The 18,864-nt window shown below is 42.6% G+C and overlaps 1 protein-coding gene across 3 annotated transcripts in view; it reads right to left on the reverse strand.

Annotated features, from left to right (window-relative positions):
* Positions 1 to 18,864, reverse strand: part of STRA6 (signaling receptor and transporter of retinol STRA6) — a 96,824-nt gene that overhangs the window by 55,015 nt on the left and 22,945 nt on the right. The window contains exon 1 of one of the 3 annotated variants that reach the window (XM_016428352.2): positions 6,864 to 6,958. The exons of the other annotated variants lie outside the window; for them this stretch is intronic. The gene's annotated coding sequence lies outside the window, so the exon portion shown is untranslated. Of the gene's footprint in view, positions 1 to 6,863; positions 6,959 to 18,864 lie in introns of those variants that run through there. 3 annotated transcript variants of the gene reach the window in all.

Genomic DNA, 18,864 nt, shown 5'->3' on the forward strand with positions numbered 1-18,864 from the left:
ATCTCTTTTTACAACAGTCATTTCATGAGAAAGTACAGACAAGAGAACAAACCAGAGAAGAGGGGGAGGCGGCTCCCTTGGGACCTTTGGACACCAGGAAATCAGTTAGTCAGCTGTGGCCTTCAGGGCTCCCCCTGAAAGCAAGCTGGGCCCAGCCTTTCAAATACCTTTTTGTTTCTTCCACCCACCAAAGATAAACAGACTCCCTCCTTCCCCCAAGGCAGAAAACAGATGGAAATGAGAAGCAGACCAAAGGCCTGCACTTGACCAGGACCCGCCCTAAAAAGAAGAGCAAAGGATCGCTTTGTCCTTCCTTCTTCCCCTCCTCTTCCACAGGATATTAGTCTCTGGTCCCCTCTCACCCCCTTGGGCATCACCATCAAAAGGCACCAGTCCTAGGTAAATGGGGGTGGGGAGAGGAGAAGGGAAGAAGGAAATGAGCAAGGGAAGAGGAATCTTTGTAGAGAAGAGGAGAGGGTAGAAGTAGGAAGAAAGTGAGATGGAGGAGCTAAGAAAGAGACAGGTGGAAAGGGAGAAAACTGATTGAGAAAGGAGAGCCTGGGAGAGTCTGGGAAGGAAGATGGCAGCTTGGAAGGAAGTAAAGAAAAGGAATCAAACTAAAACCTTATCCCCAAAGCCTGGGGAAAATTGAGGAAAGCAGATAGGATTTAGACTAGAAGGGGCTTTGTGGTGGCCACTCTCCATGACCCATGTGGAGTTTTCTTGGCAGATGTCAACTTGAAATCTGGAGATCCCAATTCTGCCCCAGTCCCCTGAGAATTCACCCCAGAGAAGTCTTAGACTAACCAGTTTCAGCCTGAACATTAGACCTTCCAGTACTGGGTGATCCCAGTTTAGATGGGGCTAGCAGACCAAAGCAAATGCTAAGCACCCTTTAAGTCTTGGAAGTTTCCCCCATTTTATCAGATAGTTCCCAAGAAGACAACAACCCCCAGCCTCAGAACCATCCTTTTAGCATCTATTGTAAGTAGACCACTCCCTGATACCCCAGCCTCTAGCTACAGTCTCTTTCCCATGTCAGTATCAAGTCAGTGTAAGTTGGACCTCTCATTTCCTTGTAGGCATGGTAATGTCAATCAAACATACTTCCCTGTTCTTGGTTCTTTAATAGTAAGATTAGGGGAACAGAGGTTGTCTTTAAGTAAAGCGTTGAGCACCTGCTAAGAACTTTGTGGATAGAATGCTGAAGGCTGGAAGAGAGTTTGTTCAACTGAATCTGGGCTTTTCCCCTTGGACCTCTTTGAGGGAGCACCTTGTGGGAGATCTGCTGATCCCCTGTGGATTTGGCTGGGGGAACCAATTTCCTTGGAAGTGATTAAAGATTCCTGGCTCCTACAGACTACCTAAGAAAAATAGCTTGTTGGCAACATCTGGATTGGTTCCTGAGACCTGATTCTTGAACTTTCAGAGACTTCCCTCTCTGGATTGTTTCCCAGAGAGGGTTTGGCTATTTCTACTCTGTAATATCAACTCAAGAGACAACCTCTTAATCTAAATTATCTAAGGGTTATTTAGAATAGCTTATGTAGTTAAGGTTTGGGGAAACTGAGGTAGATCAGGGAGAGCAATAGGAATGGCAAGCAAAAGAAGAAATTCCTTTGCAGGAATTGTAGCTGGTGGGATAAGAGAGATTTCTAGTGACAGGGATTTCTAATAACCCTCTTCTCAAGAAAATCTACAATATAGACATCAAATTTTTATATATTTCAACTCTTTGGGTGATTTTCTGCACACTGGTGGAGTGGGGGAAGATAGTCAGCTTCTCCTACATTAAGGGGCCTGAGGTACTGAATAGAACCCTTTGGGTACCTGTAGGACATCCCTTACCACATAAACTTTTTATAGTTCCAAATAGTATATAGGTTCCCCAGATTTTATTGTTCTTTTTTTTTCTTAAACCCTTACCTTCTGTCTTGTGGAGTCAATACTGTGTATTGGTTCCAAGGCAGAAGAGCAGTAAGGACTAGGCAATGGGGGTCAAATGACTTGCCCAGGGTCACACAGCTGGAAAGTGTCTGTGGCCAGATTTGAACCTAGGACCTCCCATCTATAGGCCTGGATCTCAATCCACTGAGCTGCTCCCAGATTGGACTGTTCTTGAGAGAATCATCTACCATCATAATCCTCTTAGAGATATGGTTGGAGTGCCAGAGCCTATGGCTCTGTATGGTTTTTAGGTGCTTGACTCTGTGGTGGCCAAAATATTGAACACTGTCTCTTTCCTGATTAAAGACTTGGTTTTTCTGACTACTTTAGTAGTTTCCTGTTTTTCCAAGTCCATAATAATTAGCCCTACACAGAGCCAAGCACCAAATACTACACAGAATCAAAACCGTGGGGCTCTGGGAACAGTATCTCTGGGAGGATCCATGCAATGGAAGATTCTCCAAAGAACAATAGAACTTGGGAAACTTATATGCCATTTGGGGAACTAAAGGACAGGGAAGTATGATTGATTGACACTACCATGGCTACAAGGAAATGAGAAGTCCAAGAGAGGTTGATGCTCTACTGTGGCTACAAAAGGGAAAGGTCCAGCCAAGGACTGGGCTACCTGAGAGAGGAGTTTGATACCAGAGGAGAAACTACCAGGACAAAAGGATACTGAACATTTGATTAGGTTCATAGTCCCACCTGAACTGGGACCATTAAGCACCTCAAGGTCTATTATTCAGTCTGAAATGGGTGAGGCTGAGACTTCCTGAGAATCAGGGTGAGTTCTCAGGGGACAGGAACAAAATTGGGGTTCCCAAAAAACCCAGTTGACCTACATAACTTAACAGTTAACACTATATAGGTCCTTGGTCTCAGTACCTTGTGCTCCTTCCAGGACTCTCTGGAGACTGGGGTTGAGGTACCACTTGATACAACTTGAATTGAACTTTTAAAGAAGAAGAGAGGCAACTCATTCCCTACCGGTGATCAGTTTGACGAATATTAGAGCTTTGTGTACATCTCATTCCACACTAGATTGTAAATTCCTTGATTGTAGGAAGCAGTTGGCATCAGCATTAATTATAACACAAGTCAATCAACTAATGATTTATCAAGCTCTTCCATGGACAAGGCATGTTGCTAGGTGACTGTAGATACAAAGACAAAATGGAAAGTAAGCTCTGCCCTTAAGTTGAGACTCTAATACAGATAATACAGATAGCACATGGAGTCAGGTAGGTGGTTCAGTGGAAAGAGCCTCAGACAGGGAATCAAGGAAGACCTGAGTCTCAATCTCCTACTAGCTATGTGACCCTATCACTTAACCTGTTTGCCTTAAATCCACTGGAGAAGGAAATGGCAAACCACCCCAGTTATCTTTGCCAAAAAAACCCATATGGAGTCATGAAGAGTCAGACATGCCTAAATAACAATAGAGCATAAAACCTTTCATGGGAATCATTTCATCTGGGAAGTCATAATCATCTGGTGAGGCAGGCAACACAAGTAGGACTACAAAATTCCCATTTTACAAATGATTAACTGATTGGTTTATGGTCACACGGGAAGTGATACTGTCAAGGTCACAAGCAGTTATTTTCTGTTTTAGGTAGGATTTGAACCCAGATCATGAGGTTTCCAAGTCCAGCTTCCTAGTCCACTAGGCCAGGATGCTTCCAAATGTCCTTTGAGATCCCTTCAAATAGGAGAGGTTATGATTCTGTGAAGGAATCAAGCCTATTTTCATCCACAGTATTCCTTGCCATTTCCACAAGGAGCACAATTTTCTAAAGGTCCATTCTAGGTTCCCAGCTAAATTTCACTGACTAGACATTCCCCCTCCTTTCTCCAAGAGCTATAGAAATTCTATTCAGACTTGTTAAACTGACAAGTCAATACGTGACCAAACTCTTAAGTTTTTATCCAGTAATGAGACAATATGATATTAATGGCGGAAAACAAAACAATCCAAATTAAAAAAAAAAAACCCAGCCCTGGACTTGTACTCAAGAGATCTGGGTTTGAATGGCCCACTCATTTGACTCTTATCCAACAATGGGGCAAGATGATATTAGTGGAAATCATCATTGACTTGGAATCAAGAGACTTGAGTTCTAGCCCTAGATCTACCACTAATTAGCAATGGGACCTTAGATCAATTACATTACCTTAAGTAAAATAATAATACATTTCCTCATTTTAAAAATAAGAGAATTGGTGAGAATCTTGGAGACCCTTCTAGCTCTAAAATACTATGCATCTCCCTTGATGATTCAAGAGACTGATATTCTCACCATAAATGAAACCCTAAGACCAAAGAAAGTTGCAGTTAAAGTGAAGGATAGTTTATAAAAGTAATGAAGTCAATAGAGGAGTTATCAGAAAGAGTTTTATTGGGTATCCAAGGCTAACAAGAAATGTAATTTTTTTTTTTAATCTTTACCTTCTGTCTTAAAATTGATCCCAAATTCCAAGGCAGACGAATGGTAAGGGCTGGGCAATTAGGATTAAATGACTTGCCCAGGGTCACCCAGTTAGGAAGAATTTAAGGCCAAATTTGAACACAGGATCTCCCATCTTCAGATCTGACTCCCTATCCACTGAGCCATCTAGATACTCATTGAATTGTATTTTTTCTTTTTTCTAAATCCTTACCTCCTGTTTTAGAATCAATATTAAGTATAGATTCCAAGGTAGAAGAGCAGTAATGGTTAGGCAGTTGGGGTTAAGTGACTTGCCCAGGATCACACAGCTAGGACAGAAGTATCTAAGTCCAGATTTGAATCCAGGACATCCTATCTCAAGACCTATATCTCTATCCATTGAGCCATCTAGCTACTCAAAAAATATCATTTCATGACATATATTTTCATCTGGTGTCACAGGACTCATGACCAACAGTTTCAAAAAATTACCAGGAAAATTAAATCCCAAATGTCAAGGGATGCTGTTTGTTGTAGATACTATGTGAAAAGGTATACAATATTCTATCTCATTCAGCCTCCACTTCTCTTGCCATGATGAGGCAATAACTATGTTCAATTATAATGTTACAGAAACTGGGGCAACTAGGTCACACTTCCTAGCTGAGTGACCCTGGGACCATGCTCCTCCCTTGGAATCAATATATATATATATATATATATATATATATATATATATATATATATATATTCTTTTTTCAAATAAATAAACCCTTCCCTTCTGTCTTAGAATCAATACTGTATATTGGTTCCAAGGCAGAAGAGTGGTAAGGGCTAGGCAATGGGGGTTAAGTGACTTGCCCAGGGTCACACAGCTGGGAAGTGTCTGAGGCCAGATTTGAACCTAGAACCTCCTGTCTCTAGGCCTGGCTCTCAATCCACTGAGCAACCCAGCTGCCCCCAGAACTGATATTTAATATTGGTGAAGAGGAGGAGGAGAACGGAAGAGGAGGCCAAGAAGAAGGAGGAGGAGGAGGAGGAGGAGGAGGAGGAGGAGGAGGAGGAGCAGGGTCCAAATCTGGGGCACTTCCTAGCTGTGTGACCCTGGGCAAGTCATTTAGCCTCTGATGACCCCTTACCGCTCTTCTGCCTTAGAATGGATGCATTGTATTGATTCTAAAACAGAAAGCAAGGATTTTAACATCAACAAAAACAAAAGAATTCATTTAGAATCTTCATGTTAGATCATCATATGTCTTCATACTATGGGAATTTATAGTTGGGTTTTACAAAATTAGTCCACTGGAAGTTAGAACTTCCTTGTTCCCCTTGCAGCTCTTCCTGATTCTCTCTGAGCCCCATACTGACCCAGGTCATGGGGGTCCTGCCCTTCTCCCCATTGCCACTCTCCCTCCTCTTGGAGGTTATTCAGTATAATTACACTGAACTAACCTATAGGACTTTTTCTCAAGGTTGCCAAAAGCAATTATTGCACAAGAATCTGATCTGTCCTAAGGGATACCCTGTCACAAGGAGGGTTATATTCCTCTTTGCTTCTGACTTGAGTGCTGATTTCTTCCTAGGGTTGCCCCATTCAACTGTACCATAAAAGTATCACCACTCTCACCTGGGGTCTATCTTATTCCATGAGGATCTGTTCCTCTTAAACTCCACTACTGTGGGGGCAGTTTAATGCTCAGTGGATTGAGAGCCAGGTCTAGAAATGGGAGATCCTGGGTTCAAATGTGGCCTCAGACACTTCCTAACTATGTGACCCTGGGCAAGTCACTTAACCCCATTGCCTAGCCCTTACTGCTCTTCTGCTTTGGAACCAATACACAGTACTGATTCCAAGACTGAAGGTAAGGGCTTAATCAATCAATCATATCAATCAATCAATAAATGAATGAACGAATGAATGAATAGATGAATGAATGGATAAATAGATAAATAAATTGAGTGAATGAGTGAATGAATGAACAAATAAATAAATAAACAAATGAATAAATACATAAATGCTGCATCAGTGATTTCTTTGTCCCCTGCCTATGACAAAGGTTTGGCCATCAGGATTTCATCCATTGGGACAAACTGTCCTGTACTCCACCTTTATTCCCTCCCATCCTCTTGTGCCTGGTGGGTAGCTACAGAACCAAAGGTCCTTTCCTCTTGTCTCCCTTTGCCCTCTCCCAGGGGATCATGACAAAACTTTGCCCTAGCCAAGCAGGGCAAACTGTCCTTTGCATGCAACACCATCCCATGCCTTACTTTGCCCCAAGTGCTAGCTTCTTCCTTACCACTTGGGTCAGACATGCTGTAGAGGGTCCTTCTTTTTATTCCTGAGCTTCTCTAGCCTCTGCTGCCTTCAGTAGCCCCCAAGGCTAGCTGGCACTGGCCTTTAGCAGGAAACCTTCCCACTTTTAGACCCTGCTCATTCTCTAGAGTACGTATGCCAACAGCATCATGCATTGAGAACACACCAACCTTCTTCTCCCGGAAAAAGCCAGGGCTTTCTGGATCTCTATTGCCTTTGCTCTGAGAAGAGTCCTGGCTACCTTCCGGGCCAGGGCCAGCCCTTAGAATAACTCCTGAGTTTAATGGGAGTTTATCCCAGCCCTCCTCCTCCCTCCAGGCACTGGCAAACCTCTCATTCCCCTTTCCCAGATGTGCAGCACCAATACCCATTCGTCCTCCTTCCCTGGGTAGCCTCCCTCGCTCCACCCCCTCCCCCTACCCAAGTGTGCATTCCAACACTCACAAGTACTAAGCACCTAATAAATGTTGGGAGAATCGAATTGAATTCCACTTTCTCAGGATCCTGTTTCCAGTGAACTGTTGCTCATAGGAATGAAATCCTCCAATAAGCTAATTCACTCAAAGGTGAATGATAAAGACAGGACGAGCACTGCCTATAGACCCAGGTAATCTGGGTCCACAATCCAAATGGGGCCCTTTACAAGCTGTCATCTTGGGCAAGCCTTAACCATGCCAACCATTCATTGGCAAAATGGGGGCAAAAAACCTCTTGAACCATTTATCTCGCAGAAACCCCTCTGGGATCCTTACGGTCTAGACAAAGGACCGTTCTTGGTAACAGCCGATAGTGTTCCCAAATTTTGCCTTCTTCAGAACTCATTTGGAGTATTGGGTCTGGTCCTGGCTACAGGACACTGGTGAAGTGGGGAGCACAGGAGGACAAACAAAATGGTGGCAGGTTTTGAGTTCATATTAAATGGTGACCCATTAAAGGAATATATTAGCCTAGAGAAGAGAAGACTGGAGAGGATGGGAAACATGCTAGTTATCTCCAAGTATTGGAAGTGTGGATGTACCTTGCCAAGATGAGATGAGATTAGACTTATCTTGTTTGTCCACAGAAGGCAAAAAAACCAAGAGCATAGGCTATATTTGAGTAAAAAAAAGTCAACAAATAAATCTTCAATAATAATCACAAGTATCAGGGGCAGCTAAATGGCTCAGTGGAGAGAAAGCCAGACCTGGAGTTTGACACCAGGTCCTGGTGTCAAATCTGACCTCAGACACTTCCTAGCTGTGTGACCCTGGGCAAGTCACTTGATCCTCATTGCCTAGCCCTTACCTTTTTCTACCTTGAAACTGACACATAAGTATTGATTCTAAGACAGAAGGTAAGGATTTTTATTTTGTAGTATAACTTTTCTTTTAATTTTTTTCAGATATATGTAAAAATTTGTTTTTTGTTTTCTGACATTTTAAGATTTCAATTTTCTCCTTCCCCCACCCCCAAGCGTTATATTGTCCAATATAGGTTATACAAGTACTTCATGTAATATATTCTTCCATATTGCTTGTGTCATGATAGAAGACACATAACACACATACAATAAAAATCTCATGAAGGAAAAGAAGTGGAATATGGCATTCTTTGGTCTGCAATCACTCTTAACAGTTACTTCTTGGCTTTGAATAACATTTTCAGCATGAGGCTCTTGAATTGATCTTGGAAACTTGCTTTGTTGATAATGGTTTTGTTTTTCACAGTTGATTATCATATAATATTTCTACTTCTGTATATATTGTTCTCTTGGTTCTGGGAAGGGAAGGATATAAAAATAAAACCCCTGGGGGCAGCTGGGTGGCTCAGTGGATTGAAAGCCAGGTCTATGGATGGGAGGTCCTAGGTTCAAATCTAGCCTCAGATACTTCCTAGCTGTGTGACCCTGGGCAAGTCACTTAACCCCCATTACCTAGCCCTTACCATTCTTCTGCTTTGGAGCCAATACATAGTATTGACTCCAAGATGGAAGGTAAGGGTTTAAAAAAATTAAAAATTAAAAAAATACAACCCAATTACAGGTTATTGTTGAAGGAGATGGTTTCAGAAAAACTTGGGAAGACCTATATGAGCTGATGCAAAGTGAAATGAGCAGAACCAGGAGAACAGTGTACAGAGCAATAGTAATATGGCAATGATAATCAACTTTGAAAAACTTAGCAAGTCTGATCAATTAGCAAAGTAAATGGCACATAGTAGGTACTTAATGCTCATGATAGACAATGCTATCCATCTCCAAGGAGAGAAATGATGGACTTGGTGCAGATTGAAGTTTTTCTGCACTTTTATTATTCTTGCTTCCCTCCCACCCCCTGATGGGGAAATAAATTCCCGATGACTTCCTATGTATAATGGGTATCATATTCTTTGCCTTCTTGATGGTTATTGAGGGGAGAGAATTTATAACCAAAAATACAAATTAACTTTTTAAAAATTATGCATATCTAAAAGTTGGATGGGTAAGCCCCTTCTTTTTCAATTTTTTCAAGCAGATGCTGGATAAACATTTTATGGGTATGTTTTTGGTAGGAATTTCTTTCATGTATAAGCTGGACTTAATAAACAATCAGTGAGGTCCAGACCAACACTTAGATTCGGTTGTTTGACTTCTTTGAGGATTGGTGTATTTTGATGTGGTTGTTGTTGTGATGTCAGCTTTTGAGTGAAATGGATTTAAGGAAGCAGAATTGCATAAAGTATTTTGATAAATAATAGCTATTTATTACTTGTACCTCTAAGGTTTGCAAAGCACTTTACACCTAATTCATTACTTTGAGAACCCTAGAACCGAGCTGTGTGACTCTGGGCAAGTCACTCTTCTGTCTTGGAGCCAATACACAGTATTGACTCCAAAACAGAAGGTAAAGAGTTTTAAAAAAAGAATAAGAGGCAGGATTCACATTCAGCTTTCTCCTGACTAAGTCCAAAACTCTTAATATTATATCACAAGAAAGATCTCAAGGGGATCATATATATATGTTTTCTCCCAAATATATATTTTATATATATATATATATGGGAGAAAACTAACAAAAAAGTGATTGTGAGGCAACCTTAGTCCAACCTCTTCATTACATATCCCTACCTTCTGTCTTAGGATCATACTATGTATCCCTTCTAAGACAGAAGACAGGTAAGGGCTAAGCAATGGGAGTTAACTGACTTGCTCAGGGTTACCCAGCTGGGAAGTATCTGAGGTCAGATTTGAACCCAGGACTTACTATCTCCAGGCCTGGCTTTTTATCCATTGAGCCACCAGCTGCCTCTTGCCTCCCTCTTCATTTAAAAGCTTGTAAAAGCTTAAACAACTTACCCAAGACCATACAAGTAATAAGTGACAAAGACAAGATTTGAATCTATTTCTTTTGACTCCAAAACTTATCTTTTTTCCTGTGATTTTTATAAATACACAGATTTTTGATGCTATTGTTGTTTCTGTTCTTTTTCCTTATTAGAAAAGTCCATTCTCCATCGCATCTAGGTGTTTATTTTATAGTAAACCAAGTCACTTGTGTGCCAAGAAAGGCTCATCATTTTCAAACCCTGCCTAGAGCACATACTCTTGCCTTGCCTAGATTGGGCATGGGATGACCTCACCCAGTTATGGAGCTGCTACCACCTCTTGAAGAAGCCCAACTCCTCTGGGGATAGACAGCTCTGATTGTTGGAAAATGGGTCCTTTGAAGCCAAAATTGGCCTCTCTGGAACCTTCATCTGTAGTAACTCTGAGGTCAAGTAGAATGTGTTTAATCTCTCTTCCACATGGCAGCTCTCCATATCCTTGAAGAAAGCTGCCATGCCTGCCCCACGCTCCCTTGCTAGGAGGATGACCTTGATCACAGATGTGGCCCTGGACTCCCTCTTCTGAAGAAAGGCAGGATATTCAGAAGGTCCCTGCCAAAATGTAATTATATTTCCCAGAAGGGGAAGAGAGAAAACATCCATACACACACACACACACACACACACACAAGCCAGATTAGTTTATCAAATTAACTAGTTGTCACCCTGGGAAGCAGAGAGCAAGGCTCAGGGGGCAAGGACGAATTGTTTGCCACTGATAGGGTTTGGCAGGTGTCCCCCCATCGTCCCCCCCCCCCCCAGGCTGGGAGATGCTGGAAGGCATGGCTTCTGTCCTCAGCCCAAGTCCTAGTCCTACACAGAGACATCCTTGAATAAACATTTGCTGGATTGGATGGACAGGTAGGTTTCACAGATTTGGAAACAGAGGCCATCTGGTCCTACTCATGCCTGAACAATAATCCCTAACAAGCAGCCATCTAGCCTTTGCTGGAAGACTTTGCATATTGGGACATTTACTCCCTTATGAGTGGACCCATTTTTAGACAGCTTCATTTTGGGCTGGTTTTTTTCCCTTATAATCTATGGTTCTCCAATGACCATTTACTGCTCCTAATTCTGCCCACTGAGGCCAAGAACAAGTCTGATCCTTCTTCCATGTACTTGTAGGTAGGTATTATTATTGTGGTTGAGTTGTCTTTATGACCCCATGGAAAATATCATCCGTGGAGATTTCTTGACAAAAGATACTGTAGTGTTTTGTCTTTTCCTTCCATAATCCATCTCCAGTGGATTGTGGCAAACAAGAGGTTAAATGACTTGTCCAGGATCACACAGCTAGTAAGTGAGGCCCGACTTGAACCCAGGGCTTTGTGACTCTAGGATCAGCCCTCTATCCACTAAGCTGCCTTTTGAAGATAACTGTGGTATCTCCTAAGTCTTCTCTCTTCTAAGATAAACAAAACATCCTCTGTTCCTACTGAGATGGGAAGAAGGGAAGGAAAATCCAAGAGTCCATAATACTACTTAGGAGATGTGTGTGGGAGGTGAGCTGCTGTGATGCAGGTGCTCAAGGACTGGTGGAGGGGTGAAGACTTCAGTTAAGGGAGGGGGTCATCTTTTGGCAAACTTTCCTGACTGTCCAGTTACACTGGGTGATCAGTTGCCCAGATTTTGTTTCTAAAAGATAGCTTTTTTCCCCAGAAACCTCCCTTTCTATTCACCCCCATCACACATCCTTCCTTCCCTATCTCTTTTTCCAACTTTCAGCCTTTCAGCATGCAGGGCTGAGACATGAAGGAACCAATCAATCAGGTTGCAGAGTCCAGTCCTTGCCAAAGTGCCTGACACATAGTGAGGGCCTGATAAATCATTCATTCATTCATTCATTCATTCATTCATTCATACATTTTAGGATGATATGAATAATCCAGAATGGGCACCTCAGAGGATGGGAGCACTGCTTCTCAAATGATGGTCAGGTAGCCCCAAGCCTGGCAGGCCCATAGATCCTTCTGAGAAGTCAATCTCAGGAAGATTGAGAGCTCAAAGATCCCTTGGAGACAATACAGCCCATCTTTACAGAGAAGGAAACTAAAGTATGGAGTGGTCCAGTCACAGAGGTAAGATCCTCACTCCAAACCCAATGCACTATGCATAGAGTCACCTAGCTGCCCTCTGGCACAAAGTAGGAGCTTAATAAAGCCTTGTTGATTGGTTGATAAAACAACCAACCTGTATTAAATTAAGTAACACCTTTTTTGGTTTCTGTTTTAAGCACCTACTGTCTGCAAAACATGAGACTAGGAACAGGGATAATCTAAAACCTAGCTCTGACCCAGTTCCAGTTCTCATTGAGCTTAGGGGAAATGGCAAATTTATAGATCATTAAAATATATTAAAATGGCAGTAAGTACTTAGACAGGAAGGGATACTGGCCAATGAAGGTAATCAAAGAAGACTTCCCTTCACTGAAAATTAGCTTTAAAGGATGGGCAGGAAGGAGGGAACAAGCTCTTACTGAATTTGGGTTTCAGGTTACCCAGTACTTGGCAGTTAATTCTGGTCTCCCTCTTTGGTCAAGTAGGAAATTTGTAAAAGAAGAAACAGGGCTGTGGGATACAGTCAAAAGAGTACCAAGTCGAGAAGTGCGATCAAAGCAGGGGTCTGCTAGAGCTGGCTCAAACAGGCCAGGGTGAATTGTGAAATTTTCAGTGTGAACATTTACACCTCACTCATTGACAGGTATAACACTAACAAATACCACAAGTCAGGGCTTGGTATACGTTTTTTTTTTTTTTAGTTTTTTTTAAACCCTTACCTTCTGTCTTGGAGTCAATGCTGTGTATTGGCTCCAAGGCAGAAGAGTGGTAAGGGCTAGGCAATGGGGGTCAAGTGACTTGCCCAGGGTCACACAGCTAGGAAGTAGCTGAGGCCAGATTTGAACCTAGAACCTCCCGTCTCTAGGTCTGGTTCTCAATCCACTGAGCGACCCAGCTGCCCCCTTGGCATATGATTTTATTGGGTTTAGATTTAAGGAGGAGGGACAGCTGGAGTTACGAAGACTTATCTTCCTGAGTTCAAATCTGACTTAAATATTAACTAGCTGTGTGATCCTGGACAAGTCATTTAAGCCTGTCTGTCTCAGTTTCCTCATCCCTAAAACGAGCTAGAGAAGGAAATGGCAAAGCATTCCAGTTTATTAGCTGTGTAACCCTAGATAAGTCACTATACCCTGTTTGCCTCAGTTTCCTCATCTATAAAATGAACTAGAGAAGGAAATGGCAAACCACTACAGTATCTTTGCCAAGAAAACCCTAAATAGACATGTTGGACATGACTGAAAAAGAGAGCAATAGAGAAAATGTTGATAATGCATATTACACTTAAAAGTGCGTTTGTGTACTTCTCACCACCCCCAGAGCTAGTTGTTAAACATTTACCAGAACACCAATGGTTCAGGTCCTAACTCCCTTTATATTACTCTGTAACCTTAGGCAAATCATTTAGTGAAAGCTAGATGCTATAGCAAATAGAGGACTAGACTGGAGAGTAAGGAAGATGAGTTCCTGCCTCAGAAGCTTGTGACTGTGGGAAGTCACTTAATCTGTTCCAGTCTCAGTTTCACCATTTGTAAAGTGGAAATAATACTAATACCCACTTCCTAGGTTGTTGTGAGGATCCAATGAGATAACATTTTTTTTTAAAACCCTTACCTTCTGTCTTGGAGTCAATACTGTGTATCGGCTCCAAGGCAGAAGAGTGGTAAGGGCTAGGCAATGGGGGTCAAGTGACTTGCCCAGGGTCACACAGCTGGGAAGTGTCTGAAGCCAGATTTGAACCTAGGACGTCCCGTCTCTAGGGCTGGTTCTCAATCCACTGAGCTACTCAGCTGCCCCCGAGATAACATTTTAAAACAATTTGCCAATCTTATATATAAGCATTATACAAATGCCTATTATTAATATTTTTATTAAACTTCTTTGGGCCTCAGTTTCCTCATTTGCAAAACAATGGTTTGGCTAGATGTACTCTAAAGTCTCCACTAAATGCTATGGGTCAGAGCAGAGAGAAGGGAATAGACTGATTTGGTACTGGAAGCCTTCCTGGAGGAAGTGGTGGTTGAGTTAACCTTAAAGAATGAATCATATTTGCACAGAAAACAGCAAAAAGCATTCTAATAAGAGCAACAACATGATGGCCAAAGATAGGAGAGGGGACTGACCCCCTGAACAAGGGGATGTCTGTGGTAGTAATGAGGAACCCACCTACAGCCCTAACTTCCAAACATGGCATCATCCCTGGCCTGTGCACCTAGTGTAATAAGTCTTCAAGAAGATGCCTCAAATAAGAACTGAGAACTAGAAGGGATCTCAGAGGTCATGGAGAAGAACCCTTTCCTTTTACAGATGAGTAAATTAAGGCCTAGAAAGGAAGAATCTTCAGAGACATTGGCTAGACTAACTCAGTAGGACTCATGAGCAGGCATGGGGTGTAGTGCCCCCCAGTAGCACTATGTTCCTTGACTGAGAAAAGGGGGGTACTCTAAAGGATTCCTCATTCCTGGATGGAAAGAAGCCTTTATCCTCTGGGTCTATCCTGGCACTTCCTTCCCTCCCTTCTTTCCTTGGGGCCCCAGTTCTTCAGACCATGAAGAACCAGGGATAGAGCTTCTTCCTTCTCTCCCTCCTGCAGTTTTCTTTCCTGTTGATTAAACTCAAGGAATTTTAACCACTGGGAAAACAAGACCTGCCTTTCCCTCTCAGCCCAATCTGCAAAATCCATTTTTATCTAAAGCCACAAAGGGCAAAGAGGAAAAAAAATTGAAAGAGAGCTAAAAATAGGTCAGAGAGAAAAAAGGAACCAGACAAGCATGTACAAGAGATGTATTTGGTGCTGATTGCAGCAAAGAAATGCCATCTGGCCCACAGAGATTCCAAGTCAAACCCAGGAAAGTCACTTCAACTGTGGTTCTAAAAATCACCTGCTAACAGCACAGAGTTAGTAAAATAAGGGTCTCTGCAATCTCTAAACTCATATGGGCTAGGGAACACACACACACACACACACACACACACACACACACACACACACACACACACACACACACACACACACACACCCTCTGAGAAAACTACTCCTTGGCCACAGAAAACAGAAGGAGGTTCAGTCCATTCTCTGACTGTGGATACAAATTGCATCCTTCTCCTCTCCCCAAAATGGCTCTGAATTCCAGTCAGGAACTTCCCCTAACCCTAGACACTGACTGACCTCTGATCCTATCCATCGATCTTACATGTGACTATAATCACGAGGGCAAATGAACCAGAGCGGAGAGGTCTCAGTGCAGCCTGTCCTGACCTATTTAGGCACATCCCCTGCTATCCATCCACAAGAAGTATCATCTGACATTATTATCAGATGCTTACTAAGACCCTTACTCAATGTGCAGGGGACCCCCAGCCCCTTTTTTTCACTGAGGGAAGTAAAGGAGATAGATGTACAATGCAGAATAAGGGAGGTCTGTCAACATATTCTAGACAAAGTTTAACCATAGGCCCAGGAAGAAGAAGGATTATTATTTTATTCTATATAGTTCCAACAGTCAAAACTCCAGAGGGGAAAAAATCTAATGAGGAACATGGGGGTAGAAGGACCCTGTAGCAGAATAGGAGGAAAAGATTTCTGCTTAATATAATTTCCTAACAATTTAGGCTACCCCAAAAAGGAATAGAGGGCAGCTAGGTGGATAGAAAACTAATCCTGCTGTCAGTAAGACTTTATTTTCCTGAGTTCAAATTTGGCCTCAGACACTTACTAGCTGCTGATCCTGGACAAGGCACTTAGCCTGCTTGCCTCAGTTTCTTTTTTCTGTAAATGAGCTAGAGAAGGAAATGCTAGACCACGTCAGTATCTCTGTCAAGAAAACCCCAAGTGGGATTACAAAGAATTGGACAGGAGTGAAAATAACTGAACAACAACAACAAAGGAATATACTGTTTCCAAAGGCACTGAAGTCCTGATTTCATTGAAAGTGATCAAAGAGAGGCTAGATGACTCCCTGTCATGGATTCTTGCATCAAGAATCTTGCATGTTGTGATAGAGGCTTTAAAGGTCATTTGGAGTTCTGAGATGCTGAGATTCTGTGGGACTAGGATTTTTCGTCCTCATAAGTGTTTCTCATCTGGGATGACTGAGGAGAACTTAATATGGCAGAAGGTGAAATGAATGACTGTTCAGGGACCTAATCATAAAACTCTTCAATAGGGCTCCTGGTTTCTGGTTCTGATTCAAGCATTAGGAGCCTACCATCTCTAATCCATCATGCAAAAACTGGCATTAAATCAGAATAATTTCTAAACATTCTCTTAATTACATTACTGCCTAGCTCAAGAATTTTCAATGGTTTGCTATTTAAGGTCCTTCATAATCCAGGTCAAGCCAACCTGTCCCATGGCTCCCTAACAAAAGCTTCTATTTGCAACTAGATACGTCTCTTCATTATCCAAGACTCTTAGCCTTCCTGGGTCTCAGTTTTCCTATCTGCAAAATGAAGAGATTGGTTTAGATAGCCTCTGAAGTTCCTTCTAGTTCTAAACCTGTGGTCCTATGATCCCTTCCCTCCAATTACATTTTCATTGCTCCAATTTTCAGAAATGGTTCATATAACTGTCTCTGTCTATAACGACACCCCAGCCTCCACACCCCATTCTTCTCTGATATAAATCCAAACCATCTTTCAAGTCCTATATCTTCTAGAAAGCCTTATCTTACCTCCCCACCCCACTCTTTCTCTTCTCTGACTTCCCCAGCTACCTACCTAACCCCTGAAATTTAATGATGAAGAAGCTCTCCCACCACAGAGTGCCCTTTCCCCCTAGGGAGCCCTAGGCCCCCACTGAAAACAGAGGGATCCTTGTCTCAATCTAAATGGAAAGTCTTCCCCCAGCCATTTGCCTGAAACCCAATCCATTTAGCACTGGGTCTAACCTCTGAGGAGAAGCCCCTCCTCTAGCTTAGATCAAGGGAGGGCCCCCCTGGACTGACTCCAGATTGATAGCCTCAATAAGCCCCCTTCCCTACTTCATTTGTCACCATCCATCACTCCTTGGGGGTGGAGAGGCGAACCAGTTGCTGTCTTACTCAGATGAATTTTACAGGAGGCCGAGGGGAGGGCCCAGGGAGAGGGAAGCCTCGGCAACCTAGTGGCATTTAATAAAGATGATAAACATCAGGATGCTCTGGGCCCGGTGGATTTTGAAGATTTAATTCAATTCAATTTGGCTTTGGACTTAGACTTCAGAATTGTGGCTGGGCCCTTTGGATATTGGAAGGGTTAAAAAGATGACCTTTATGGTTCCTTTCAACTCTGGCTCTATACTCTAAAGAGAAGAAGGTTGGAGGGTAGGTAAGTATCTTCAGAAAGCCTCTCTGCCTTCCCCAGAATGGGGCAAAGCATACTGAAGCTCTGAACTTTACTGGCCCTTCTTCTCAAGAAAATGAGCACTGAAATCTGGCCTCAGACACTTCCTAGCTGTGTGACCCTGGGCAAGTCACTTGACCCCCATTGCCTAGCCCTTACCACTCTTCTGCCTTGGAGCCAATACACAGTATTGACTCCAAGATGGAAGGTAAGGGTTTAATTTTAAAAAAGAAAGAAAGAAAGAAAATGAGCACTGGACAAGGTCTTCCCACCTTCCAACACACAACAGGCTTCCCCTGGTACAGTCTCTGGAAAAACACTGCCCCCATCCCAAAGCAATCAAGGTATAACATAAAGTAAGGTCTAGTCATGTGTCTAAGGGCATCTCCTATTCTACCTCTGCTCCCAAAGCACAGACAGTTGTCTTCTTCAAGAAGCAGCAAAAAGACTATTGGATTTGTAGTCAGCAGATTTGGGGTTGTGACTTAGTACTGAATTGACTGGCCTGGGATAATGGATTTCACTCTCTGGCCCTCAATTCTCTCTTCTTTAAAAAGTATGTTAAAAAATGTAGGGGGGGGGGGCGCAGCTGAGTAGTTCAGTGGATTGAGAACCAGGTCTAGAGATGGGAGGTCCTAGGTTCAAATCTGGCCTCAGACACTTCCTAGCTGTGTGACCCTGGGCAAGTCACTTAACCCCCATTGCCTAGCCCTTACCACTCTTCTGCGTTGGAGCTAATACACAGTATTGGCTCTAAGATGGAAGGTAAGGGTTTAAAAAAATGTAGGGGTGGGTGGGTATAGGGGTGTACTAGATGGCATCTAGGATCCATCATGACCCTAAAACTATTCTTTCCAACAGCAAGTTCCTACTGCTCACTGGGCATTGAGTTCTATGGCCAAAATAGCCCAGTGGAGGATGTCAGGCACCAGAGCTTAGGCTTTACTCTGAAGCAGAGATGGCAAAAGGGACAGAAATATCTCCTCTATCCAAAACCTTTCCTCTCCTAGTGAGACCTAGATCCCTTATTTTTGGAGAGACAAATAGACTGAAAGATAGATGATAGATGGATGGATGGATGGATGGATGGAGAGAGAGAGGGATGGACGGACGGATAGACAGACAGACAGACAGACATAGATAGATAGATAGATAGATAGATAGATAGATAGATAGATAAAAGGAGGAAGTAAGAGGGAATGAACATTTATTAAGTATCTATAATATATCCAGTATTATGCTAAGCACTTAGTGAAACAAGCAAGATAGTTCAAAACCTCAGCTTTTAAGGAATTTATGTTCTAATGGATGGAAAAACATTTTTTAAAGAGGGAAGAGAGAGGGGAGGAACCCCTTGAGTAGTCTGGTCCCTAGCAAGATTAGGAACCTACATGAATGGGGAGGAGAGGGGGGGTTACAAAACAGAAGTGGAGTCCTAGTTTCCTTG

Source organism: Monodelphis domestica, chromosome 1 (assembly GCF_027887165.1).
Source record: "Monodelphis domestica isolate mMonDom1 chromosome 1, mMonDom1.pri, whole genome shotgun sequence".
Taxonomy (NCBI): Eukaryota; Metazoa; Chordata; class Mammalia; order Didelphimorphia; family Didelphidae; genus Monodelphis; species Monodelphis domestica.